Here is a 27,122-nt window from a genome sequence, read left to right on the forward strand (position 1 = left end):
CCCTTTCTGAAGGGCTTGGCTAAACTCCTCTGCACGTTCGCTTGGAGAAGAATGTTTTCTAGTTTAATATTAGAAACTATATTTTTACTTGTTTAAACCGGATTTGATTATTCCTGTGGAGATTTTCTTCTCACACACACACCCACCCCATCACTCCAATCTTTGTTCATTGTTCATTGTCTGTGGAAGGCTGCTTAAATGTACCGAGAACGGGGGGAGGTCCCCTTGCTGGTTTGAGGTTGAAATAGTAAACTTGAATGGGGAGGGTGGATGGAAAAGTGGACATTGCAGCTTTAATTAACTTCAAGAGGCTTCAGTGAAGACCAGAGCGTAATAATGATGTTGCCTCATAAATCTGTCCAGTACAGTGCATTGCATTGAACTATTACAGTATCACTGTCACATTGAATATTCACTACCTATCCGGGAGCAGTTTTGCATAACTGGATCTTTTAAAAATGAAACTTGTTTGCAAAAAAACAAACAAAACCAAAACCCACCAAAAGTCCAAGTGAAAACCACAGCGATCTGCATGATTATAAAGCGTTCAAACACATCCCAAAAGTGACCTGCATAAGTACATCAATAGCTAAAGTGCAAATAAGATGAGAAGTGCTTCTGAAAGCTGTACATTCCCTATGTGGTTTCTTGGGTTATTTCTCAATAGTGGGATTTTTTTTTTTTTTTTGTAGCTTCAGGGATTTTAGGTTTTCTGTCTGCTTTTTCCATCACAGTTCTGATACAAGGTGAGGCTCTTGTAGCATGTCTGGGTACCTGTAATGATATTTTTTAAGAGATATAGATGAACAGTTTGTAATTCACACTGCTTGAGTTGTATAATTACAGCTGCTGTGGAAGGGAAATGTGTATTGCTGCTGTGTTTCTGATCCTCGAAAAAATAATCAGTAGATACTTCAAATATTCAAAGGTTGTGCGTGTGCTTGTATAATTACAGCTGCTGTGGAAGGGAAATGTGTATTGCTGCTGTGTTTCTGATCCTCGAAAAGATAATCAGTAAATACTTCAAATATTCAAAGGTTGTGCGTGTGCTTGTATTCACTTAAAAATTGATTTGGTTAACTGAGCTGTTACTTCTTAAATCCTAGAGACAGCTATTTTTTTTAATGCGTGTCCCCCACATTTGATGGGGGATGATGACTGAAGTAATTAACAATGCCAGACATTTTTAGAGTGAATTTGTAGACTGTACGTAAAAGACACCCCCTCCTGAGCGGCTGCCTTACAACCGGACAGGTTTAGAATTATTTTGTGTATTTTTGTGTATTATTTTGTGAATCCGATGCTGGTGTTTGGGATGCTGTGAGAACAAAGTTGCAGAGCATGGGAGTCTGTCAGCATTGCCTCCCGGGGAAAGGGAGTGGCAGTCTATGGGAATGGGAAGGGGAGCTATGGTCTATGGGAATGGGAAAGGGAGCCTTGTCCATGGGAAGGAAGGGGAGCGGTGGTCAGTGGGGCCAGCCACACAGGAGGTCCACATGCATCCCAAGGACTTCCTTGACAGATTACTTTGAACTTCCTTGTTTCTGCAACAAAACCCCTTCCCTAAAGACCCCTTCTGCCAGGCTGCAAGAAGAGCCCTGCACAGTTTGGGCCTGAGCTGCAGAGCTGCTGAGCACTCACCCCTTCCACTGACTTCTGATGGAGTTATGGGTGCTTAGCAGCTTTGGAAATCAGGCCCTGTGTTCAGTCAGCAGCTCATGTATTTTTATTTGTTGCTTGTTTAGTGTGCTTTTTTGTTTGTTTTTAAGTTAGACAGCTAAAGAGGGATCTATGATTTCTAGTCATTAAAATATTTGTAAATAGCTTGAGATGTTTGTCTTGCTCTGTTCTGTTTTCCCCTCTCTGCTATATATACTTTTTTTTAAATTTTATTTTTAATTCATCTTCCAGTGGATGTGCTGTTAATCTTCTGAAGAAAAGAATCACAAATGAGTTGTTCAAAGATTTCAGAATGTTGTAGAAAGAAAATGTCTCCAGTTCGGTAACAAGTGCCTGAAGAATTGATTGCTGTTTCAGAACATGCACTAGAAGAGCCTTGGTAGAGTTGCTAACCTCTGCAACTGGGTGCACTTTCTCATATCTGCTCTGGCTTCAGAGTTTGCTTGTGACTTTGAATTTATATCACTGCAGGTAAATGAGATTTAATATGATTTTTTTTTTTTTTAAAGTGCCAGTGGCTTAAACTTTTTTTCATTTGCTGTTCAAATGATGACAATTAGCAACTGCAGCTTAAGAAAGGTGTCCAGGACTAGGGGGAGGGCACGAAGGGGTGGAGTGAGTGAACGAGCTGTCTGGCTGGGTTTAAACCACGACAAAAGGTTAGTCTCTCTACTACATTGCAGGCAATGTGTCTAAAGTATTTGCATGCTAAAGCTGTATTTTGCAAATGAGTTCCTGAAGATACAAGTTGCTATGATAGAAATACTGTATTAAACCACTTTTAATAAATTAACTATGACTTTATCAATTGTAAGGAAGAAAAAGGAATTGTTCTACGGGCTTTTCGACTTCAGAATATATTTGAGCTCTAATATTCATCAATTTGTCTCTATACTTTTATATAATGAAGAGACTGATTGTTATATTTCTGTCTATGCTAGAGGCCAGTAACCCAACCCAGCCATTATCAGAAGAGAGTAGCCTGCGACTTGCAATATCAGTACCACTGTTTTGCTTGCAGCAATGAAGACAGTGCTGAGATCAGAAATTGTGATCTTCAGCACAGAAAACTGACACATTGGGTTGTTTACCCACTATGGGAGACTTAGGTAACCAAAGAGATTTGCATTAGAACAGCCAGAGAAAATCCACTAGTCCATTAATATGAGCTGTGCTTGTTCCCTGGGAAGCACAAGTTTCACCAAGTGTAGGAAAATCAGTAGAAGTAATTTTTCCAAATGTTGATTTTTTGCTTAAAGTTGACTTTGAATTGCAGAGGTGTTTGTAGAGCACCTTGACTTCAAGGAAAAAAGAAAGTGGCATTAAAAAAGTGCATGGATTTATAAGAACTTTATAAAAAATAGAAGATAAAGCCATAAATAGATTTATTTTTCTAATTTGAATAAGGACAACTAAAGCTTTTTACTAGCTTCTGTTTTAGTGCATTTTAATAAAATTTGTAAGCAAAATTAAATTTTAATCTCTAAATTTCTCTTAGATACCTGAATAGATGCATATCAGCTCTTTGAAATGCTAAAAGCACCTTGCATTTTCAGAGGTGCAAGCAACTTGGGTTCAGGGGAAGAGAACATAGATGAAAAAATAGAATCCATGTTCTTTATTTTTATAGAAAAATGAATAAACTTATTTTTGGCAACTGTAGATGGAAATACAAATTTCTCCAGTGAAGACACTCCAGGCACAGATGTTTGCAGAAAAGAGAAATGGGATGAGCTACTGAAAGAAAATATGTGAAAGTAAAATAATTCTGAGATGCTTAATTGGATGATCATAGGGTTACTGTTAAGACAGGCAGTTCTAGCTTCCAGTTGTGCAGCCTAATATGGAGTATGAACTTTTTATGACCAGGTCACTGAGCAGAATCTGACCTTGGAAAGAAACAAGTGAAAACTGTAACAATATGATGGATGCTTATTGCTTGACATGAAATAACTGAGTAGCCTCTCTCTATATCTGAGTGGATCACAATAACTGCTGGGTGGATCACAATAATTTTAATTCCTGGCAGGTTAAGCAATGAAGCCAAGCACTGAGGCATTTGCTGCATCTTTTCAGAGGTAGCAGGAATCCAGGGAAAAAAAAAAAATAGGGTAGCAAGGGGGGACCTGGGTTGCCTCTGCCCAACTGTACCAATGCTGTGTGTCTAAACTCGCTCTCAGAGGGAAGATTCTTCCAGTATTCTGAATTTGGCATCTTTCCCTTATATTTAAATTTGCCGTCATTTTCAGGTGCATCTTACTAGATAACCAGATGCATCAAAAAAAGCAAAAGAATAATATAGGAGTAATTATAATTAGCTTAGTTGAATTTTTTTTTTTTTAAATTTGTAAGATGAGGCCTTGAAAGTATTTTGAAGTCACTAGTTTTTACAGGTCTTAATCTAAATACTCCATCTGAGAATGTTTTATAAAGAGTTGGGTTCATTGGGTCAAGTTGAACTATATTAAAGAGAAACAATTTTGTTATGATCTGACTGTCCTTTAAACACAGATGAAGAAAACAACTAAAATAGCCACAGCAACCTCAGTATCTGATCCTTTCTCCATTGTGTGCTGTAGTATTTGAGACTTGAACAACCAAAAGCAAAATTAGGTAATTCCTTACAAGTATTTGTCATGTTACAAAGAAAGCAGTGCTATCTGTCATGGTAGGACATTAATGGAGAGTTGTGCAGGTAGCAGAGACTGTAAATAGCACTCCCATAGTGTGGGACAAGCAATAGAGCTCACTTCTTCAAACCAGCTGCTCATTTTTGATGTGTTAGTGTTAAACTGTCCAGCCATAGTCATCTTGGACTTCCAGAGGGAGCGAGAACTTGCTGGGAAGGTGGAAGTCAGCAAAGATCAGGCAGGGGTTATCCTCAGTGGGCTGCCCACAGAGCCAGGGAAAGGCTGCGTAGGAAAATTTAACCCTGTCTTGGTTTTGTGGACAGGAGAAGCAAGAGATGGGGAGGAAAAAGGAGGGTATAAAAGGAGGGTATGAGCAGACTTTCACCCTGTGGCCTTTGTAAGGGTGCAGAGGAGGCTGGCTGTGGGGGGCAGCCAGGCATGTCCCGGGAGCCTTCCTTGCCATCAGCCTCAAATGGGCATCATGGTGCAAAAGGATAAATGGCAGTCCTGACTCTTCCCTTTATATAAGCTTGTTTCATCCTTAATTTGAATTTTGCTGCTTTTTTTTTTTTTATGTTTGGTTGTTTTTTTTTTCTCTTGCTTGTTTTGTGGGTTTTTTTTTGGTTGTTTATTTTGTTTGCTTTTTTTTAACTGCGATAAGCCCTGGTACAAACTTTTCTTCCTTTATATGCCTTTGGGATACTCTGCCACAGTTGCTGGGGTTCTTTGTGAGTAGGATGTGAGCCCTTTTGAGTTCTTCAGTGCTGCAAAGGGGTTGCTATCAAGTACCACAGTCTACTTAGTCACAACAGGCCTATTTGTCTTGCTTCCTCTGTAGTCCTGGCCCCTGCTGATTTGGGAATTAGCCCCAGTAACCCAGTAGGTTGCCAGGCTGGCCTTAAATTTATTTTTCTAAATGATAGCATATTGTATTAATGTTGGTTTATTCCACTCTCATAAGTTAGTCTCCATAGATTTACGCAGATATTGTTACCATCAGTCTTGTATTTGGAATATCAGTGGAAGATATAGATAGATCCCTTTAATGTAAAATTTAGAAAAGCACAAGTAAATAGGAAACTCAGGCAGAATTACTTCATGCAAAGGATAATAAACATATGGAATAAATTACCATCAAGGAAAGGATAAATGAGTTCAAGGGAAGCCTAGGTTTGTTTCTTGGGGAAAGAGCATGTGAGAGTTAGGGTGAAGAAAGCAAGGAGGTGTAAAGTCAGTTTTCTATTAACAAAGACTAACATGGGCTGGATGTTCATTCCTTAGCATTTCTTTTGAAAGCTCCATCTGGTTGGGTTACATTTTGGTTTTGTGTGTGTTTGTTAACATTTGCTCTCTAGATTTACATGAGGTATTTTTTCTTCACGGGTCCATAGAAATATGAAAACTTAGGGCAGTGCGACATTTTGGTTTTGATACCAGTTTTACTTGATGGAGTGATGTGATAGTGAAGTGTTGATCGAGTGAACTTAGGAGAATCTTGCATTCTCTGACATTAGTTTATATTGACAGGAGAAGAAGAAGCTGCCTTCTACTCCAGTGCTCTAGTGACCAAGGATTTTTGATAGGTGTTTGTCCTGTTTCAACCATACCAGTGCTTGAACAGACCTGAAAAAAACCCTGCATCTGGACAAGCTCTCTCTCCTTTTTTTTTTATTTTTAATTTTTTTTATTATATTTTTATTTTTGAAGGGTTTGCATTAACATTTTCATTGGTTTCAATCTGTTTTTTGAATGTTGAGGGTTGACTCGATGTTGGCAAGCTGCACTAGTTTTGAAACTGGTGCTACAAGCAGCTTTTCATTGAACTTTTGTTGTGTTCAAATATATCCCACATTTTTGAGGAAAATGATGGGTCTCTCTTCCCAGAAGAAAGTGCATGGAAGTTAGCAAAATTTTGTTTGATTTTGATGTGATTTCTAGGGTCCAATTCTGCTCCTCTTATGTCCGTTGGAATAGGACTGAATCAGTAGGTACGACTTCTCTTCCACACCAGGTGGTCTCATCTGATTCCTAGTTTTGGTGTAAATACAATGTCCAACTACACTGGTTGTAAGCTCAGTGCAAAGCTTGATGTTCTCAAAAAGAGATCCTGATTAAACTTTTTCTTGTTTCAGTATTTAAATTCCAAAAAGAAATCCAACCTTTTGAGTTTAAAAAATGCAAAGGAAATGCAAAGGTTATAGGCTAACTCAAACTGAAATGTATAATAAAATGACTCTTTATTACCTTTTTAAGGTATCTGTTCTTCATTGATTCATTGACATTCCTCTTAAGGCTAATAAAATAGCTAAAAGAAGATAGCCCAGCATCTTTATTAGTGCCATAATGCCAGCTAACAAAACTTGCCTGCTCTAACTAATCCCTTCTTTGGATTTTACTATAAAATTGCTTATAAAATAGCTCAGATATTTTAAAATATTCTTGATTGTTTTAAAGAAAAAATGCTTAAGCATCTTTCCTTTACTTGGATACATAAAGCTATATGCATGTGTATGCAATAAATTGACATACTGTTAGGTAAGTGAGCAGTAGGAAATCCACAACCACTTCTGGATTAGAATTTCAATCTATTGCTCGTTTTGATAGTGTCTTTGGCATGTTAGGTGCTTTCCAAATATAGAAATATAGTTTCTGTCCAGAACTAGCTGCAATTTTCTTACTGCAGTTGAAAAGTGCCAGTTCATTAGTTTGCATCCACATGCTGTATCTTTGAAGGATTTCTCAGGTCCACAACTGAATCTCTGCACTTCATTATGGACTGATGATTATGAAATGCACCTAAATCACTGGAGAACTAAATTCAGCTCCTTCCTCTCATATCTGATTTGAATCACTTTCCTCAAATAAGTTTCTCAAATTCCAGGTGAACCTAATAATCACACTTCAGCTCTTCCAGGGTGAGTCTTTTTAAGTTCCTGCTTCAGGCTATTCCAATTTAAATAATAATTTAATTATTCAGTGGGTCAACAAAGGAGTGATTCTTGTCTTAGGTACTAAAGTGTGATGTGAGAGACTGGGTCCAACTTGATTCTGTTGCAGAATTGTGTACCCTGCAGTCCCCAGTGTGATGTGGTGAGAGCAATTCATGTTCTTAAGATTGTCTTGATAGTTCTTCCTTTTGAAAAGTTGCAAAAGGTGTTGAATTAGTCCCAGTGGGGAGCAAGAGAAAATTCTGAAATCTTCAAAATATTTGTAGTATGGGAAAACTGTTTCTTACTCAGCTCTCTACCTTTTTCATAAAATTCACAATCCAATTATTATGAAAATCAGTTGGTGATGGGGTGCATATGATAATCCAAATAATTTTCATCTCAAAATGGAGTTTTGCTGCATTATTTTGTTCAGTGGATTATGTGTTTGAACAAAATGGATTAAGCGATTCCTACAGCCCCCTGAGCATTGAGTGTTTAGCTATAGGCAGTGCAATGGGTGCAGGGTTAGTCCTTTCTACTGCAAGTGCCTTGGAACAGGCACTTAGTGCTCCTTCCCTTGTGGAGAAACTTGTGAGATCTGAAAGACCTATGGAACTGTCAGGGTTCCTTAAAAAGGAGGGAGGGGAAATGTCTTAATCTGTAGAAGAGGAATCCAGAAAGGGAGGAAGCCCTTCTTAGAGATAAAAATACTCATTTTCATGGCTTCTGTTTCCTCTCTCTTTCCTTCTTAACTTCACTGGCAGCGCAACTCTGACAGATCCCATGTTGTATTGGTTGGTTCCCCTTCTGGCTGCTCTGCAACAGTGGTGGATGAGAACTAAGGGAATAAATATAGCTCTGAGTTCCAGTAGTAACCCTCTGCCAGACTTCTACACAGAAGCTTAGGAGGTCACAGAGGGAAGAGGGAATGAGTGATGCAGAGTTGTGGCAGGCTTGGATCAGACTCCTCCAGCAGGGAGGGGGCTTCTGTGGTCCCTGAGGAAGGGGAAAGCTGCAGCAGAAACCCACTGTTGCCTTAGTTTTTGTGCAAAACTGAAGGGATCTGTAGATACAGCTTAAAAGCAATTGCCATTGGCTGTGCCATTTCCCTGTGAGTTTATTAAATGTGAACATTTTTTATATATATAAAAATAACTTCACAATTTTTTTCCTGTTATGTATTTCAATCCAGTTGGAAAAATGAAATCAATCTAGTCAGCTTTTCATCAGTTTTTCTTTGGTTGTCATGCAGTTGCACAATGCTGCAGTGCTTGGCTAGCAAAAATATTTACAACTAAAAAATTACTTTCAATAGAATTAAAAAAAGAATAAAGAATCATGGAAACATTTTTATTGGTCTTCAATTTTTGTGCAACTTTGATTTTTTTTTTTTTTTATTTTGCAAGACCTAAACTACATCAGTGGTGTTTCTGTAATTTGATCTTAAAATTATGTGTTTTTTTTTTATATATGTATGCAAGGCATAGATAAGATGCTACTACTACCCTCTGTCATATAGTGCAAAAAATGCTAGCCTGAATATTTCTTCGCAGCTGGTTCAAAGTCCATGGAAATCATGAGCACCTTGTAGTTGAGACTCAAAGGTTTGAGGTATGGAAAAACTGTTCAAGGTCAGACCTTTAACCTGTGTGCAACTACCTGTTGTAGTTGGGTTAAACAGTCTTAATTATTCAGAACTGCTCTGAGTTGATATCTGATCTAGCAATGCTGTGAAATTTCTTCCTACAGCCAAGGTGGATTTGGGGATATGTCTCCAACCCTCATATACCTTTACTGCTGCTGGCACCCATAGAATTTTTACACATAAAGAATGTGTCTCTGCTGATTGCCACAGTGCTAGGGAAACATTGTCAGGAGGAACAGGGCTGGTAGATGTAGTGGGAAGGTGCATTGCACATGCCTTTTCAAGCTGGGTTTGAAGACAACTTTTCCTCCTTTCATAATCTCCTATTATTCAAAATAGGAAATTGTTGAAAAAATAAATGGCGAGGGCTCTTGAACTCTTTCCATCCTCTGTTAGGATGCATGTGTTTGTTTTTGTACAGATTTGTTCAGAAAGCATCTTCTGTATGAAATGGAAGCTAGTCTCATGAAACCAAATGTTCCACTGGCCTTGAAATCCATTTCTACCTTGTTCTGGGTCCTAGGTGTTTATCAGCTGCATTCTTGCAGAATGTTGATTTTAGTCCCCTCCAGTTACTTAGATTTAGGATTTGCCCCCTATTGAGTTCATTACTACTAGGACAGCTTTTATATGTTGAGTAGGGATCATTTATTTCTATAGAAATAAGAGGACTTGACTTAACAGCAGTGCACAATGAATATGAAAAATCCTACTAAGATAATTTGAATTTAAATGTGAGCAACATTAAATCCAAACAATCTTCAGCCCTTATTTAGTCCAGTCATTGCTGGACATCTAGGTGAAGAAGGCTCTTCTGACTTATTAGTTTAGTATCGACAATATTGCAAATTCTTAAACCTTTTGATTAGGTAACCCAGGTACCTATTATTCTATTAAGGCTTACCGCTCTCCCATTGAAGGCCATACTGAAACACCTACTGCCTGGACACAGATGCCCCGGTCTTCTACAAGCAGATGTATGCAGAGTCTGGATTTGTACAAGTAAAATGTAAATAATAATTACTGAATAATACTTCAGTATTATCTAGGATGTTTGAATGTCTGTCTTATAACTGCATGATATGAAGGCATCTATAGAAGGAATAAATATGCTTATCTTTGAAAAATTGATATGATAAGAATAAGGAAACTTTAGAATAGTTTCATCTTTATATGTTCAGTACTTTTCTGTAGTTTACCTGTTTAATTTTTCTAAGGCAGGCTGTACATTAACAAAAGTTTCTGTAGCTTTGTCATGGTTTAAGCCCAGCTGATAACTCAGAACCATGCAGCTGCTCACTCACTCCCCCCATTCTTCCTCCCCCCACTCCCAGAGGGATGGGGAGGAGAATTGAAAATTTTAACTCCCATGGGTTGAGATAAGAACAGTCCAGTAACTAAGGTATAATGCAAAACTACTACTGCTACCACCAATAATAATGATAAGGGAAATAACGAGGGAAGAGAATACAACTGCTCACCACCCACTGACCAATACCCAGCCCCACCCGAGCAGTGATCTGGGCTGTCTGGGTAACTTCCCCAGTATATATACTGGGCATGATATGCTGTGGTATGGAATACCCCACATGGGTGAGTCAGGTGTCCTGTCTCTGCTTCCTCTCAGCTTCTCTTGCCCCTCCTCCCCATCAAGGCATGAGACTGAGAAAATCCTTGATCAGAGTAAACATTACTTAGTGACAACTAAAAACATCAGTCTGTTATCAGTACTGTTCTCAGGCTAAAGTCAAAAACACAGCACTACACCAGCTACCAAGAGGGAGAAAAATAAGCGTCACATCTGAACCCAGGACAACACCACTGACAAACCCCATTAAACACCTTTCTCCCAAATCTTGTTTATGCTCTCCCTGAGAGGCAGAGGTTGCGGATGAGAGTGGTGTCAGAGGGTGGTGTCGCACATTGTGTGCCTGTTAGTGCGCTGACACACTTGCATGAAACCATGCGGTGCTACTACAGCTTGGGGCACAGCGTAGGTTATGCAGCAAATTGCGGTCCATTTTCATCTACGTGGCAGACCCACCAAAGAGAAGCTGGAATCTGAGTGAGCCCCCAGATTTCAGATTTTGAATGTTCCATCCTGGAAGGGACTTCTGAGACTGACTCAGTTTCCACTACCAAGGGCTAAGGTCTTCCAAGAATGGCTGCCTTGCATATGGAATTATAGTCCTTTATTTGAACTTTTATTTAAAGAAAGAAACACAAAAAATGTTCAGTTAAGGCTAAACTTCCGAAACTGTCCCAAGAGTTTCAGTTGGAAATATGCAGTAGGCTCCAGTTGGTAACTGGGTTTTGAATCTGAGCTTCTAGTTTGCTTTTGCTGTTACAGATTGTACAACCAAAAGTAAGAGATATGAGTAGAAACCAAAAGGGAAAGATGAAAGTCTTAACTCAGCTCCTCTCCAGCATGCCTTGGAAATCCTAGGCTTCTGCTTTGTCCCATCAGTAAGACTGAAAGAAATATTTCCCTTTTAAAAGGAAATTAAACAGTTGAGTAAAAAAAAAAATAAAATCTACAAAATCCATTTGGGTATTTATGTGTATAAGTTCTCAGAGAATTTTGGTAATTATGTGTACAGCTTTGAAATCCTGAGAAGGATGTCCAGCAGCAGCAAAGTGTATGGATGGACACTGCTGTGGTGCATGCAGAAATTCATTTTTTCATAGGACTTGATAGTCAGCATGGGAGTAATCTCAGAATTGGCTAATGAAAGTGGCTGCACCTGGTTGAGATTCTCTTGGAAGCTTTACTCTGTCAAAAATACTTATGTCTGGGTGCTTCCTACTTTATAAACCTCACCCTTTTCTTGTGCCCTTAGGCTTAGTTCTGTCTAAGAGCTGAAAATCTTGAGGTCATCGCTGCTTTGGCAAAAGCTGGCTGTGCATAAATACGAATATCTCTGAAGGCTGTTCCTGCATGCAAGCTTATTTGGTTATTTCAGAATGTTTTTTGAATCTGAATCGTTGCTTTATATATTGTAAACTGCAGCTTAAGTTCTGTATGTTTTATAAGGAAAAGCATGGCTTCACATTTTTAACCTCTGCCTGTGTTCATCTGGTGGCTACTGTAATGACAGAAAAATTGAATGAAACTTGTCCTTCAGTGAACAGATTCTAAAATCACATATTTCATCAGTGCAACCTGATGGAGCACCATGCATGGTGTATAAATGAAAATGTGCTCTCCTCAGCTGTCATGATGTAAAATGAGCATATGAAGGCAATTTGAGTGTTGAACCTTCTTTAATTCAACACATCATTTGGTTTCAAAATAGTTAAGTAAATTGTATTAAATAATTGTAAACATTCCAAGTAGTCATCCCAAACAAATAATAATTTGCATAACTGTAACTTATGAACAAAATATTGAAATATAAATCAAGGAAGAGTAAAAAAAATAAAATTATGACAGTACCCTAAAAGTTGCTCGCATACTTAGTAGATATTTGACAAAATTTTTGTGGTTATTTAAGATGCTGTGGAAAACTTCAGAACAGTGTAGTTTAGAAATACTTAATATGTTTCTATTGCCAGACAGAATCACAGAATAGTTAGGGTTGGAAAGGATCTTAAGATCATCTAGTTCCAGCCCCCATGCCATGGGCAGGGACACCTCACACTAAACCATGTCGTCCAAAGCTCTGTCCAGCCTGGCCTTGAACACTGCAAAGGATGGAACATTCACAACCTCCTTGGGCAACCCATTCCAGTGCTTCAACACCATCACAGTAAAGAACTTCTTCTGAAAGATACAGCAAGGCCGTGAGAGGCCCAAGGAAGCTTAAGCAAGCAAGATAAGAAGAATCTGGAATTCACTGAGGTAATGAGAACTGTGGACTGTTGGCAAGCTTTCGAGGTCAAGTTCCCACACCTGTGCTTAACCAATTATATGCTAGTTGCAAAGGGTCTTCAAGACATGTATCCAATCATAATATGCCAAATCACTGTAAGTGCATGTAAGAAATAGTATTTAAGGGGTTAAGGCTTTGTAATAAATATCTTTTTGTCTGATCATATTGATCTCTGACTGAGCATATATATATTCTGCAGCAATTGGTGCCCAAACAGGGACCCCTCTTATTTTTCATATTGAAGCTGAAAGAATTAAAGCGCGTGGCACCGAAGAAAGTGGAAAATGTGGAGCCGCAGGGACGTCGGCTGGGTTCGATCCGGCAGGACCAGGATCGGGAGGTAGTCGCCTCAGAACGGAGCCTTGTGAGCCCGGAAGACACTGCGCAGTGCAAATAAGGTAACAGCTGACGGGGTCTGGAAGAGGGTTAGGATGAGGAATCAATTAAGTAAAGAAGAAACGACCATCCTTAATCTCTTCCAGCATATCCTCTCAGTGAGAGGGATAGAATATGATGATAATTTGTTAAAAAGGCTATTGCTCTGGAGTAAAGAAAAAGAGCTGATCAAGGGGGATAATGAAGCTCTTGATCTCGGGACCTGGGAAAAAATCAGGGCATGCCTGTGGGATGAAGTTACTTGTGGGTCTAAGGAGGGGAAATCTCTTGCTGCTACCTGGCGACTAATGAAAGAGACTCTAGCTGCAATAAAGGCTGAGAGAGAGGCTGAAAAATCTGCTCTTAAAGTGCTCTTTGACTCACCCTCACAACAGCAGGGCTCGGCACCTACATTAGATTCAGCACCCGGCGCTACAGCCATGGTGGTGTCGTCTGTTTCAGGCACAAAATATTCTGGTCAAAAACCGGCGTGCAGTACAGTACGAATGTTTGAGGACCCTGTGCCTTTCCCCTGCCCTATGTCGACAACGCCTTTATCGGCGGTAGCTCCAGCTGATACTCAGGAGCCATTAGGGGCTACTGAGCAAACAAAACAAACTGATGTTAACCCTTTTTGTGCCGCTACTGCCCCCGAACTTAGTCCCCAAGAGTTTTTGCCGGGGTGGGAATCTCCTGAGGAGGAGAGTGTAACTGAATAAATACCCACCTCCGCCACATACACCACCACTTGCATCGCTCCCACTGGAGCTGCCAAATGAGTGGAACTGGGGGCAATGGACAAAATCCTTAGATAAGCAATTGCAGGACTTGGGGGACCGTCTGGACAAGTTGGGAGAGGAGAGGGAGCAAGCCCCAGAAAAACCGGAAAAAACAGATAAGATCAGTCCGTGTGATGTGCCGTTACCACGGACTCCTACATCTAATAAAGCTAATCTGAGTGCCATGAGATGGCGAGGCTGCATTCAGGATGCAATTATAGACGGTACTATTTTACCGATAGATGTTCCCGTTGCATTCCCTGTTATTATAAATTCTCAGCGACAGTCTGTCTGGACTCCTATGGACTGGAAAGCTATGAAAGAAATTAAGGGAGCAATTACTCAGTATGGGTTGTCTTCCTCATATACACAGCAAATGTTATCTGCTTTCTTTTCTAGTAATGTTCTAACTCCAGATGATTGTCTCAGAGTGGCTGCAATTTTATTAACTCCTTCACAGCTCCTACATTTTAAAAGTGGGTTTGAGGAGTTGCTGGGTATGCTCAAGTGGAAGAGAGAGTTTACAGGTCATGGAAGGAGGGGCTGGCCACTTGGGAGGAATATAAGGCTGCTGCTAGAGGATGTAGGAAGGCAGCTAGGATGACTAATGCCTCCTTAGAATTAAACCTGGTGAGAAGGGTCAAGGACAGCAAAAAGAGCTTTTTCAAATACATGGCAGATAAAACTAACACCAGAGGCAATGTAGGCCCACTGATGAATGGGATGGGTGCCCTGGTGACAGAAGATACAGAGATGGCAGAGCTACTAAATGCCTTCTTTGTCTCTGTCTACTCTGCTGCAGGCAGTCCTGAAGAGCCCTGTACCCCTGAGACCTTAGATGAAGTCAGGTCGACGGAGCAGTTTGCCTTAGTCGATGAGGAATGGGTTAGAGACCAGTTGAGCAATCTGGACATCCATAAATCCATGGGTCCAGATGGGATGCACCTGCGAGTGCTGAGGGAACTGGCGGAAGTCATTGCTAGACCACTCTCCATCATCTTTACCAAGTCTTGGGAAACGGGAGAGGTGCCTGAGGACTGGAGGAAAGCAAATGTCACTCCAGTCTTCAAAAAGGGCAAGAAGGAGGACCCGGGTAACTATAGACCGGTCAGCCTCACCTCCATCCCTGGGAAAGTGATGGAACACCTTATCCTTGGTGCCATCTTAAGGCATATCAAGGATAAGAGGGTTATGAGGGGCAGTCAACATGGCTTCACCAAGGGGAAATCATGCTTGACCAATCTCTTAGCCTTTTATGAGGAAATAACACAGTGGATGGATGATGGCAGAGCGGTGGATGTGGTCTACCTTGACTTCAGCAAAGCATTTGACACAGTCTCCCACAGCATCTTCACAGCTAAATTGAGGAAGTGTGGTCTGGATGATCAGGTAGTGAGGTGGACTGTGAACTGGCTGAAGGAGAGAAGCCAGAGAGTTGTAGTCTATGGGGCGGAGTCTAGTTGGAGGCCTGTAACTAGTGGAGTGCCTCAAGGGTCAGTACTGGGACCAGTATTATTTAATATATTCATCAACGATTTAGATGAGGGAATTGAGTGTACTATCAGCAAGTTTGCTGATGACACTAAGCTGGGAAGAGTGGCTGACACGCCAGAAGGCTGTGCTGCCATCCAGCGAGACCTGGACAGGCTGGAGAGTTGGGCAGGGAATAACTTGATGAAATATAACAAGGGAAAGTGTAGAGTCCTGCATCTGGGCAGGAACAACCCCAGGTTCCAGTATAGGTTGGGGAACGACCTGTTAGAGAACAGTGTAGGGGAGAGGGACCTGGGAGTCCCAGTGGACGACAGGATGACCATGAGCCAACACTGTGCCCTTGTGGCCAAGAAGGCCAATGGCATCCTGGGGTGTATTAGAAGGGGGGTGGTTAGTAGGTCGAGAGAGGTCCTCCTTCCCCTCTACTCTGCCCTGGTGAGACCGCATCTGGAACATTGTGTCCAGTTCTGGGCCCCTCAGTTCAAGAAGGACAGGGACCTGCTGGAGAGAGTCCAGCGCAGGGCAACTAAGATGATTAAGGGAGTGGAGCATCTCCCTTATGAGGAAAGACTGAGGGAGCTGGGTCTCTATAGTTTAGAGAAGAGGAGACTGAGTGGTGACCTTATTAGTGTATATAAATATATAAAGGGGGAGTGTCACGAGGATGGAGCCAGGCTCTGCTCAGTGGCAAACAGTGATAGGACAAAGGGGAAATGGGTACAAACTGGAACACAAGAGGTTCCACTTAAACTTGAGAAGAAACTTCTTCTCAGTGAGGGTGACAGAACACTGGAACAGGCTGCCCAGGGAGGTTGTGGAGTCTCCTTCCCTGGAGACATTCAAAACTCGCCTGGACACATTCCTGTGTAACATTATCTAGGTGTTCCTGCTCCGGCAGGGGGATTGGACTAGATGATCTTTTGAGGTCCCTTCCAATCTCTAGCATACTGTGATACTGTGTGATACTGTGATATCTCCAACATATGCCAACTACAGGCTGCTGGGCTTGCCCCTTTTTTCTCCTGTATGGCTCTCTGACAACAGGGGAGGCCATCCCTCACATTGAGGTCTGGCATGACATATGTCCCCACCGCTCTATGCCTGCTGGGTTGCAGCCAACAGCAGAGCTAAAGGTTCTCCTTGACGGCAAACACAGAGGCCAACCCAGTCTTGCCCTTGACTGTGGTAGCAGGCCTTTTGTCAGCCTCAGTCCTTGCACCTTGTTGTCAATGCACAGTTTCACCTGCTTCAGCCAGTAACAAGTCACTACTACAGCAAGGCACACACACCTTTACATTAGCAGAGTAACTATTACAGGGTGCAGCAGCATGTTGAAGATGCTGATGGTAGCGAGGGACTAGCCAAAGAAATTTCTTACCAGTGGAATTCTCCCACCCTCTTAATTTGTTCCATCGCCTGCTTTATAGCATTATCCTTGTATTAGAATCTTTCCAGCTTTTGCCTTAGCATTTTGTAGCAGCTACTGCAAATTTCCATACTCTAACATTTCTTTTACAAGTGACAAATCTATACAAGGTGTAGTTCCTTATTAGCAACTGGCTAGTAAATACAGGTGGTTTTATACACAAAATCACAGCCTCTAATAATAGCTACTTTACAAGCACACATATTCAGGATGTTAAGTTTCAGTTGCCCCCAAGTGATGTTTTGCAGTCATTCATTTTTCTCTTCCTCTATCTCATTCTGCTTGGGGTATTCACGGTCAGCTCCTGTAGCTGAGGCATCAGGTTTTTCCATTCGTCTGTCCAGCTCATGGCAAGGGTTCACAAACTTTGCAGGCAGTCGCCATGGACCTGTAGGCAGGAGGACACAAATATACCCCCTCCTCCAGGTTATCAGTTCATGAGAAGCAGACAGGTTAAACTGCACATTGTTAACAGTCATGGAGTTTGCTGCATCATTGCCTCTTTTTTTTTTTTTTTTTCTGCCACCCTGTTGCTGCTTAGGTGACGGCTTATAAAGCTTGTGGTTACACTACCCCTCTCGCTTTTTCAGTTAGCAGTTCTTATTTCAACCGATCTATCTATTCCTCCAAGTCTTGTATTCGCCCCCAGGCTACCTTAAACATACTAAGGAAGGCTCCTACCATGCACCCACTGTGTTGCAGGTGCTCTTTAGGCTTTGTCTGTGGTGTCTTTACAAACTGCCTCAATACCTCAATAGATTGAGAGGTTGGGTGTTTTTTTTTTTGTTGTTGTTTTTTTTCTTTATTGTTTTTTTTTGTAAGCGGCGAGGAGAAGCAGACAGGCCCAAAAGAAGCAAACAACCCCAAAACACCACAAAACAAACAAAAAAACCCAAACAAACTGGGACTCAAAATAAATGAAGTATATTCTCTGTTCCTTAAGTGTAAGCGGCGAGGAGAAGCAGACAGGCCAACCCAATATGGGTGATAAGCAAACTTCTACTTTATTTGTGACGCAGTTCACACATGTATAGGAGTGGTATTCAGCCACTCCTTCTTGGCACAACAGTATTGGTTAGCCCCCCACAGCTTCCTCCACATTCTCCTCCCATGTCCGGTCTCTGGCTACCTGTGGGGACCACCCCCTGCCTTGCTTGCACAGTCCTCCAGAACTCTATGGTCCTGCTCTTAGAGTCATTCTGCAACAATTCCCCCTTTTTTCTTTGTGCAAGCAAGGCATTATGGGTTATTCTGTTCACCTGTTTTATCACACAACTATAAACAAGTCTAATAGCTACGATGATTAACCTAATCAATGATACATAAGTGCAGTACTTTTAAACAGTGTTTGACTCAACCTGTAATGCCCCGTGAAAACAACCATCTAATTATTCTTAGAATACTGCTCATTTACTATTGCTGGGTAAGCTGAGCCAGGGTTCTCAGCTGTGCATACATCGAATTAGCATAATCAGAGACTCATACAACACATTCCAACAAACTCCTCAGATCCATGTCCCTGTTCCAACAACAAAAGGTTCTGCAGTGTTGCATGTCTTACAGAGTCAACATTAAAACAAATCAGAAATTGCCTTCGATGTAGAATTGTCTGCTTAGCAACTCAGCAACGCAGTCTGCTTAGTTGAGTCAAGGCCCCGGCTGAAGCACTTACAGTGATTTGGCATATTATGATTGGATACATGTTTTGAAGACCCTTAGTGACTAACATTGTCCTGGGTTCAGCAGCAGCAGTCATGCAGTCATGTTTCTCCTTCTTGGTAGCTGGTGCAGTGCAGTGTTTTAACTTTCGGCCTCTATCTCATTCTGCTTGGGGTATTCACGGTCAGCTCCTGTAGCTGAGGCATCAGGTTTATCCATTCGTCTGTCCAGCTCATGACAAGGCTTGACAAACTTTGCAGGCAGTCACCATGGACCTGTAGGCAGGAGGACACAAATATACCCCCTCCCCCAGGTTATCAGTTCTTCAGTTCTTGAGAAGTAGACAGGTTAAATGCAGCATCATTACTCTCTCTGCCCCCCCCCCTTTTTTGTTTTTTTTTTTTAGTCCCTGCAAAAGCCATCATTACTCCCACTACAGTCCCACGTACAGAACGTGGCACAAGGACCTTGTGGAGACTAACAGCAAACCAGCTCCGAGAAGCATCATCGCACTGCGAGGTGGCAGGCTCAACATTAGCGGGCGTCCCCGCAGAGGCTCTGCCTCCCCCACATCGTATGAGGCTTGGGCTTTTATACTGACCAAAATGCACACTCATTCCGACACAGGTGGCCAGCCTGTGCTGGAAGAAGTGGCCAACAGTATCTACAAAGGTCTCCAAGGGTTGATAGAAACCTGGACATACTTATATTTACCAACTTCTAGTACATGAGTATCACAGAGAAACTGTATGGGCTCCCCCTGTCACTTGCAAGAAAAAATCATAACATATACAGCTTGAGCATAAGAGGATTTTAACGCATACGTGGTCACTGTTTGTCAGGCCTCTTTAACTATTTTGAGATCAAGAGCTTCCCACTCTTTAGCCCCCTGCTGTGTAGTAAACACATTTTCTGCCCATTGCAGAAAATTCCCCAGTAATGTTCCCATCCTTGGTTACCCATTGTTACAACTGAGCGTCTCCAGGGCCAGTAAGTCTGAGCAGACCAAGCCGGGAGACGAAGAGTCAGGGTCTGGAAGCAGAGGATATAAATCTGGCTCGGATTCAGGGGATTCGGGGGCTGATCCTGCGCTGAACTCGGGGTCTCCGTTGCTCGCAGCTGTGTCTTTCTTATCAGATGTCTCTTGTTCGGTATGTAGCCATCTGCAGACCTGGCTCCTCCGTGACCGAGTTAAAATTTTTTTCACTCTAGGGCATAGTGGGTTGGAGAGGCTCGTGGTTCCTTTAAATCTCCCGCTAGCGCATGATCCCTATTTTCTACTGCGTGCTTCAAAATGTCGCCGCAATCGATCTGGCGCCGAGGCACCGCCCTCTTTCTTTCGGATTCCTCGACATTTATCATACGTATACCTTCTAATATACTTTCTCTGTCCTTTTCAAAGTCCCTACTTTCGGAACTGGGGTGGTGGGGAAGCAGGGGGTTACACCTCCTCCGCGGCACCTTCTGATGGAGGGGGAGAAAAGGAAGGCGGGGGTGGGGGGTAGGGGGGGTGGGAAACCCTGTGCTCCTGCGAGTTGGGGGAAACGAGTTGTAATCTTGCCCCGGTTTCAACGGACCGGGGACGTCTGTTCCTAGTTTCTCCGTTGCTACCGCGGCAGTTTTCTTTTCCGCCTTGTAACTTTTTATACAGTTTATTACTTCTCTCCGTGGTTTACCGAGTTTCTTTGCTGTTTTATCATCATTAAGCATTGAGTCAAATAGTTCTTCACCAAACTTTCGCCACTCACTCTCCTCAAAAACTGTATTAGGATCTACAAAAAATCCCTCAGCCTTCCCTACAGCCAGTAGACCTGCTAGCTGCTGGAGAGTCTCAGGCTCAATTCCCCGCTTTTATAAAAAGCACTGTAAAAAGTTCAGGGCTCAGTTCCCCGCTTTTATAAGAAGCACTGTAATAAGTCCAGGGCTACCGCTCGGTCCATTTTCATGGCCAGCCTTTTCCGGATTGTCTTCTTCTGGGTCATCCTGTAACCTCGGTCTCCGGATTGGCCTCCCGACGCAGCAGTGTCTGGCTCGCCCCAGCGGCAGACTCCTTTCGGTTAGTCCAAGCACCCAGGTCCGTCACGCCACCGCAGCAGCATTGCCCGCGCTTCCCAGCCGCTGCTGCCGTCGCCGCTCACTCGCCGTTCCGGGTCCCCGTTAGCCGGGGCCCTGTATCCGGGTCCCCGTCGACCGGGGCCCTGTATCCCGGGTCCCCGCTAGTCGGGGCCCTGTATTCCGGGTCCCCAGTGACCGGGGCCCTGTATCCGGGTCCCCACTAGCCGGGGCCCTGTATCCACGTCCCTGTTCGGGCGCCATTTGTAAGCGGCAAGGAGAAGCAGACAGGCCAACCCAATATGGGTGATAAGCAAACTTCTACTTTATTTGTGACGCAGTTCACACATATATAGGAGTGGTATTCAGCCACTCCTTCTTGGCACAACAGTATTGGTTAGCCCCCCACAGCTTCCTCCACATTCTCCTCCCATGTCCGGTCTCTGGCTACCTGTGGGGACCACCCCCTGCCTTGCTTGCACAGTCCTCCAGAACTCTATGGTCCTGCTCTTAGAGTCATTCTGCAACAACTCACCCTGCTTTGCACAGCTACAAACGCCAGCCTGCTCGGCAGCAGCTACAGCTGCCTGCCTGCTTCAGCAGCAACCATAAATACCTGCCGGCAACCGCACTTTTGCATTAACCGTTTCTTGCCCGAAATGTTAAACTGTTACCCATTAAAAAATTTTACATAAACCCAACAACAAAAAATACACAGAACACCATCTGCCCTCAACACACACACACACACACGCACACACAGGTATGGGATCCCACAAGCACACTCCACACAACTACAATATTTGAAGCACAAAATCCAGACAATCATTACTCCCACTACGCAGCCCCACGTACAGAACGTGGCACAAGGACCCTGCGAAGACTAACAGGAAACCAGCTCCGAGAAGCATCATCGCACTGCGAGGTGGCAGGCTCAACCTTAGCGGGCGTCCCTGCAGAGGTTCTGCCTCCCCCACATTGTATGACACTTGGGCTTTTATACTGACCGAAATGCACACTCATTCTGTCACAGGTGGCCAGCCTATGTTGGAAGAAGTGGCCAGCAATATCTTTAAAGGTCTCCAAAGGTCGATAGAAAACTGGACATGCTTATATTTACCAACTTCTAGTACATGAGTATCACAGAGAAACTGTATTAAATGAGTTGTATAAGGGGTCCCAAGTCCACGGTCTGTCACAGTATGCCCAATACCCCTGATAAGAGCATAAGACAGACCTTCCCACCACCAGAAAATCACACAATACATCTGTATCCCGTGCTGGTCTCGCTTCCCTGGAGGTTCGGGGGTGGGCGTGGGTTTTTGTTTGTTTTTTTGTTTACTTTAACGTAAAAAAGGTTCCTCCCTTCACTTTAAGAAGGACTGAAAACATCCATAAAACAGATGTCCTAAGCTCAAATTTCAATTCATTCAATCACTGACAAGGGGGGCGTCCTGGAGCGGTGCTGACTCTTTCCAGGGTTTCACCCATTGAGCTGGCACCCACTGCAAACTGGTGTCTGTAATTTACACACATATAACCTCAACCAGTTAGTTTTACTTCTGCAGGACCTTTCCAAATGCCGGTTTCCAAATCCTTGTACTGGACCAGAATACCCAGAGTTTTAGTCATATAACCTGAACCTAATGCCTGACTCCCAGCAGGGGAGTCATTAAAGTCTCCTGTCAATTGCAAAAAATATCATAACATATACAGCTTGAGTATAAGAGGATTTTAACCCATATGTGGTCACTGCTTGTCAGGCCTCCTTAACTATTTTGAGATCAAAAGCTTCCCACTCTTTACCCCCCTGCTGTGTAGTAAACACAGGATATGCAGAGAGGCCCATTGCAGAAAATTCACCAGTAATAATCTCATCTTTGATTAACCTGTGCCAACAGTGCGCAGGATTTGTGCCCCCTGATAACTCTCCCACCCCCTCCCCCTGTTTGCCTTCTTTAAGGAAGGGGTTTTGCAGAGGATAAGGTAGAGGCACTGATGGAGATGTGTCAATCTGAGTCTCAAGGGCTTCAAGCTTTTTCATCAATTGTTGCAGCTGAGCATCTCCAAGGCCAGTGGGTAGTTGCTGATGAGCTGAGCAGACTGACCCGGGAGATGAAGAGTCAGAGTCTAGAAGCAGAGGATATAAATCTGGCTCAGATTCAGGGGACTCGGAGTCTGATCCTGGGTCGAACTCAGGGTCTCCATTGTTCGCAGCTATGTCTTTCTTGTCAGGTGTCTCTCGTTCGGTATGTGGCCATCTGTGGACCTGGCTCTTGCTTTCATCGGCTCCGGGTGTTGATTTTTTCGGTGACGTTCCAGGTACCACAGGAGGTGCAAAAGTCATAGCCGCAGCACTATGATGGGGGTTAGGGGAGACAGCCCCTTCTGGAGCTGTGGCGGCAAATACAGAAGCTACCGCCGCCCTTTCCAATTTCATCTCTTCCAAAGTCTCAAACAGCAGTCTCCAAAGTGTAGAGTGTTTCTGTGCGTCTTTGGTCCCGTTACTAACCTCGTGATCACGGGACCACTTTAACAGCCTCTATAAGGCAGCACTATCATATTGCAGTCCTCTCTTAGAATGTGTTGGAGGAGCTTCACCACCACCTGTTCCTCTTTGGATAGCAAGTGCCCCATCTCCTCCCAGCCGCTCACCTTATGAGGGTGAGATTCCCGAAGTTTTGCAGACGTCTGACTTCCCAGCGCCAGGGCAGCACTGAATTTCGGTCGGCTCTCCCCCCCCTCCTTTTTGTCGGAACTTCAAACTCATCTTTGTCGAGTAACCGATTGGAGGGTCCCTGTTCGGGCGCCACTTGTTGGCGCAGGAGTCACGGACAACGCAGAAACGATCAATGTGATCAAGCGATTGCCAAATTTATTACAAAGCCTTAACTCCTTATATACTATTTCTTACATGAACTTACAGTGATTTGGCATATTATGACTGGATACATGTCTTGAAGACCCTTAGTGACTAACATATAATTGGTTAAGCACAGGTGTGAGGACTTGACCTCGAAAGCTTGCCAACAGTCCACAGTTCTCCTTAATTCAGTGAGTTGCAGCTTCTTCTTATCTTGCTTGCTTCAGCTTCTTCAGGCCTCTCATGGCCTTGCTGTATCTTTCAGGATTATTCAGAGTTTATGTACCAATTATCCATTCTCCTGTGAGAACACTGTCTCCACAAAGAGGAATGTATTTTTGGCTTTTAAGGCTAATTGTATCTCTTGTGAGGCCATCGGGTCAATGAGTAGAAGTGGTTGGAAAAGACCTTAAGATCATCTAGTTCCAACCCCCTGCCATGGGTAGGGACACCTCACACTAAACCATCTCACCCAAGGCTTCATCCAGTCTGGCCTTGAACACTGCCAGAGTTGGAGCATTCACAACCTCCCTGGGCAAGCTATTCCAGTGACTCACCACCCTAACAGGAAAGAATTTCCTTCTTATATCCAACCTAAACTTCCTCTGTTTAAGTTTTAACCTGTTACCCCTTGTTCTGTCACTGCAGTCCCTAATGAAGAGACCCTCCCCAGCATCCTTATAAACCGCCTTCAGATACTGGAAGGCTGCTATGAGGTCTCCACGCAGCCTCTTCTCCATGCTGAATAGCCCCATATTTCTCAGCCTGTCTTCATACGGGAGGTGCTCCAGTCCCCTGATCATCCTCGTGGCCCTCCTCTGGACTTGTTCCAACAGTTCCATGTCCTTTTTATGTTAAGGACACCAGAACTGTACACAATACTCCAGGTGAGGTCTCACAAGAGCAGAATAGAGGGGTAGGATCACCTCCTTCGACCTGCTGGTCACGCTCCTTTTGATACAGCCCAGGATATGGTTGGCTTTCTGGGCTGCAAGCGCACACTGCCAGCTCATGTTCATTTGCTCATAGACCAGCACCCCCACGTCCTTCTCCACAGGGCTGCTCTGAATCTCTTCTCTGCCTGACCTGTAGCTGTGCCTGGGATTGCTCCGACCCAGGTGTAGGACCTTGCACTTGTCATGGTTAAACTTCATGAGGTTGGCATCAGCCTACCTCACAAGCGTGCTGAGGTCCATCTGGGGCCGCAGAAAATATATGGACTCAGTCAGAGATCAATATGATCAGACAAAAAGATATTTATTACAAAGCCTTAACCCCTTAAATACTATTTCTTACATGCACTTACAGTGATTTGGCATATTATGATTGGATACATGTCTTGAAGACCCTTTGCAACTAGCATATAATTGGTTAAGCACAGGTGTGGGAACTTGACCTCGAAAGCTTGCCAACAGTCCACATTTCTCATTACCTCAGTGAATTCCAGATTCTTCTTATCTTGCTTGCTTAAGCTTCCTTGGGCCTCTCATGGCCTTGCTGTATCTTTCAGGATTATTCAGAGTTTATGTACCAATTATCCATTATCCCATGAGAACACTGTCTCCACATCTCCCCCTTTTTGTTTTATATATGGTTTGGATGACTCTACTTGAGCAGGGGATTTGGCCTAGATCATATCTCCAATATATGCCGACTACAGGCTGCTGGGCCTGCCCCTTTTTTCTGCTGTATGGCTCTCTGGTAACAGGGGAGGCCATCCCTCACATCAAGGTCTGGCATGGCATGTGTCCCCACCGCTCCACGCCTGCTGGGTTGCAGCCAACAGCGGAGCTAAAGGTTCTTCTTGGTGGCAAACACAGAGGCCAACCCAGTCTTGCCCTTGGCTGTGGTAGCAGGCCTTTTGTCAGCCTCAGTCCTTGCACCTTGTTGTCAATGCAGTTTCACCTGCTTCAGCCAGTAACAAGTCACTACTACAGCAAGGCACACACAAATTTACATTATCAGAGTAACTATTACAGGGTGCAGCAGCATGTTGAAGATGCTGATGGTAGCGAGGGACTAGCCAAAGAAATTTCTTACCAGTGGAATTCTCCCACCCTCTTAATTTGTTCCATTACCTGCTTTAGAACACTACCATTGTATTAAAATCTTTCTAGCTTTTGCCTTAGCATTTTGTAGCAGCTACTGCAAATTTCCATACTCTAACATCTCTTTTACAAGTGACAAATCTATACAATACAAGGTATAGTTTCTTATTAGCAACTAGCTAGTAAATACAGGTGGTTTTATACACAAAATCACAGCCTCTAATAATAGCTACTTTACAAGCCCTCATATTTCGGATGTTACTTTCATTTGCCCCCAAGTGATGTTTTGCAATCATTTGTCTGTCCAGCTCATGGCAAGGCTTCACAAACTTTGCAGGCAGTCGCCATGGACCTGTAGGCAGTAGGACACAAATATACCCCCTCCCCCAGGTTATCATTTCTTGAGAAGTAGGCAGGTTAAACTGCATATTTGCAGCATCATTGCTCTCTCTCCTCAACCCCCCCTTTTTTTTTTTTTTTTGATCCCTGCAAAAGCAAGCCTGCTCGGCAGCAGCTACAGCCGACTGCCTGCTTCAGCAGCAACTATAAATACCTGCCGGTAGCCGCACTTTTACATTAACTGCTTCATGGCCGAAATGTTAAATAGCTACCTGTTAAAAACTTTTACATGAACCCAACAATACACGAAACACCGATTGCCCTCAACACACACACACACGTGTGGGATCCCACAAGCACACTCCACACAAGTACAATATTTGAAACACAAAAAGACAATTATTACTCCCACTACGCAGTCCCACGTACAGAACGTGGCACAAGGACCCTGTGGAGACTAACAGGAAACCAGCTCCGAGAAGCATCATTGCAGTGTGAGGTGGCAGGCTCAACCTTAGCGGGTGTCCCCGCAGAGCCTCTGCCTCCCCCACATTGTATGAGGCTTGGGCTTTTATACTGACCAAAACACACACTCATTCCAACACAGGTGGCCAGCCTGTGCTGGAAGGAGTGGCCAGCAATATCTACAAAGTTCTCCAAAGGTTGATAGAAACCTGGACATACTTATTTTTACCAACATCTAGTTCATAAGTATCACAGAGAGACTGTATTAAATGAGACACCGTATGCCCATTACCCCTGATAAGAGCATACGAAAGACCTTCCCACCACCGAAAACGCACACAATACGCCTGTATCCCATGTTTGTCTTGCTGTAGGTTCGGGGTGGTGGTGGTGTGGTGTTGGTGGATGTTTTTTTTTGGTATTTGTTTTACCTTAACATAAAAAAGATTGCTCTCTTCACTTTAAGAAGGACTGAAAACATCCATAAAACAGAAGTCCTAAGCTGAAATTTCAATTAATTCAATCAATGACAAGGGGGGTGTCCTGGGGTGGGGCTGGCTCTTTCCAGGGTTTCACCCATCGTGCTGGCACCGACCACAGACCAGAATCTGTAATTATACACATATAACCTTGACCAGTTAGTTTTATTTCTGCAGGACCTTTCCAAATGCCGGTTTCCAAGTCCTTATACTGGACCAGAATACCTGGAGTTTTAGTCATATAACCTGAACCTAATGCCTGACCATGTATTATGGCGGGGGGATTGTTAAAGTCTCCTGTCAATCGCAAAAAATTCATAACAGATACAGCTTTCTGTATCCTTGCTACCGGTGTACGTCCTTCTTCCCCCGTTTTTTGTTTTTCC

This window comes from Pezoporus flaviventris, unplaced genomic scaffold (assembly GCF_033815535.1).
Source record: "Pezoporus flaviventris isolate CSIRO_AGI_PZ_B2104156 unplaced genomic scaffold, CSIRO_AGI_Pfla_v1 ptg000146l, whole genome shotgun sequence".
In the NCBI taxonomy this organism is placed as follows: Eukaryota; Metazoa; Chordata; class Aves; order Psittaciformes; family Psittacidae; genus Pezoporus; species Pezoporus flaviventris.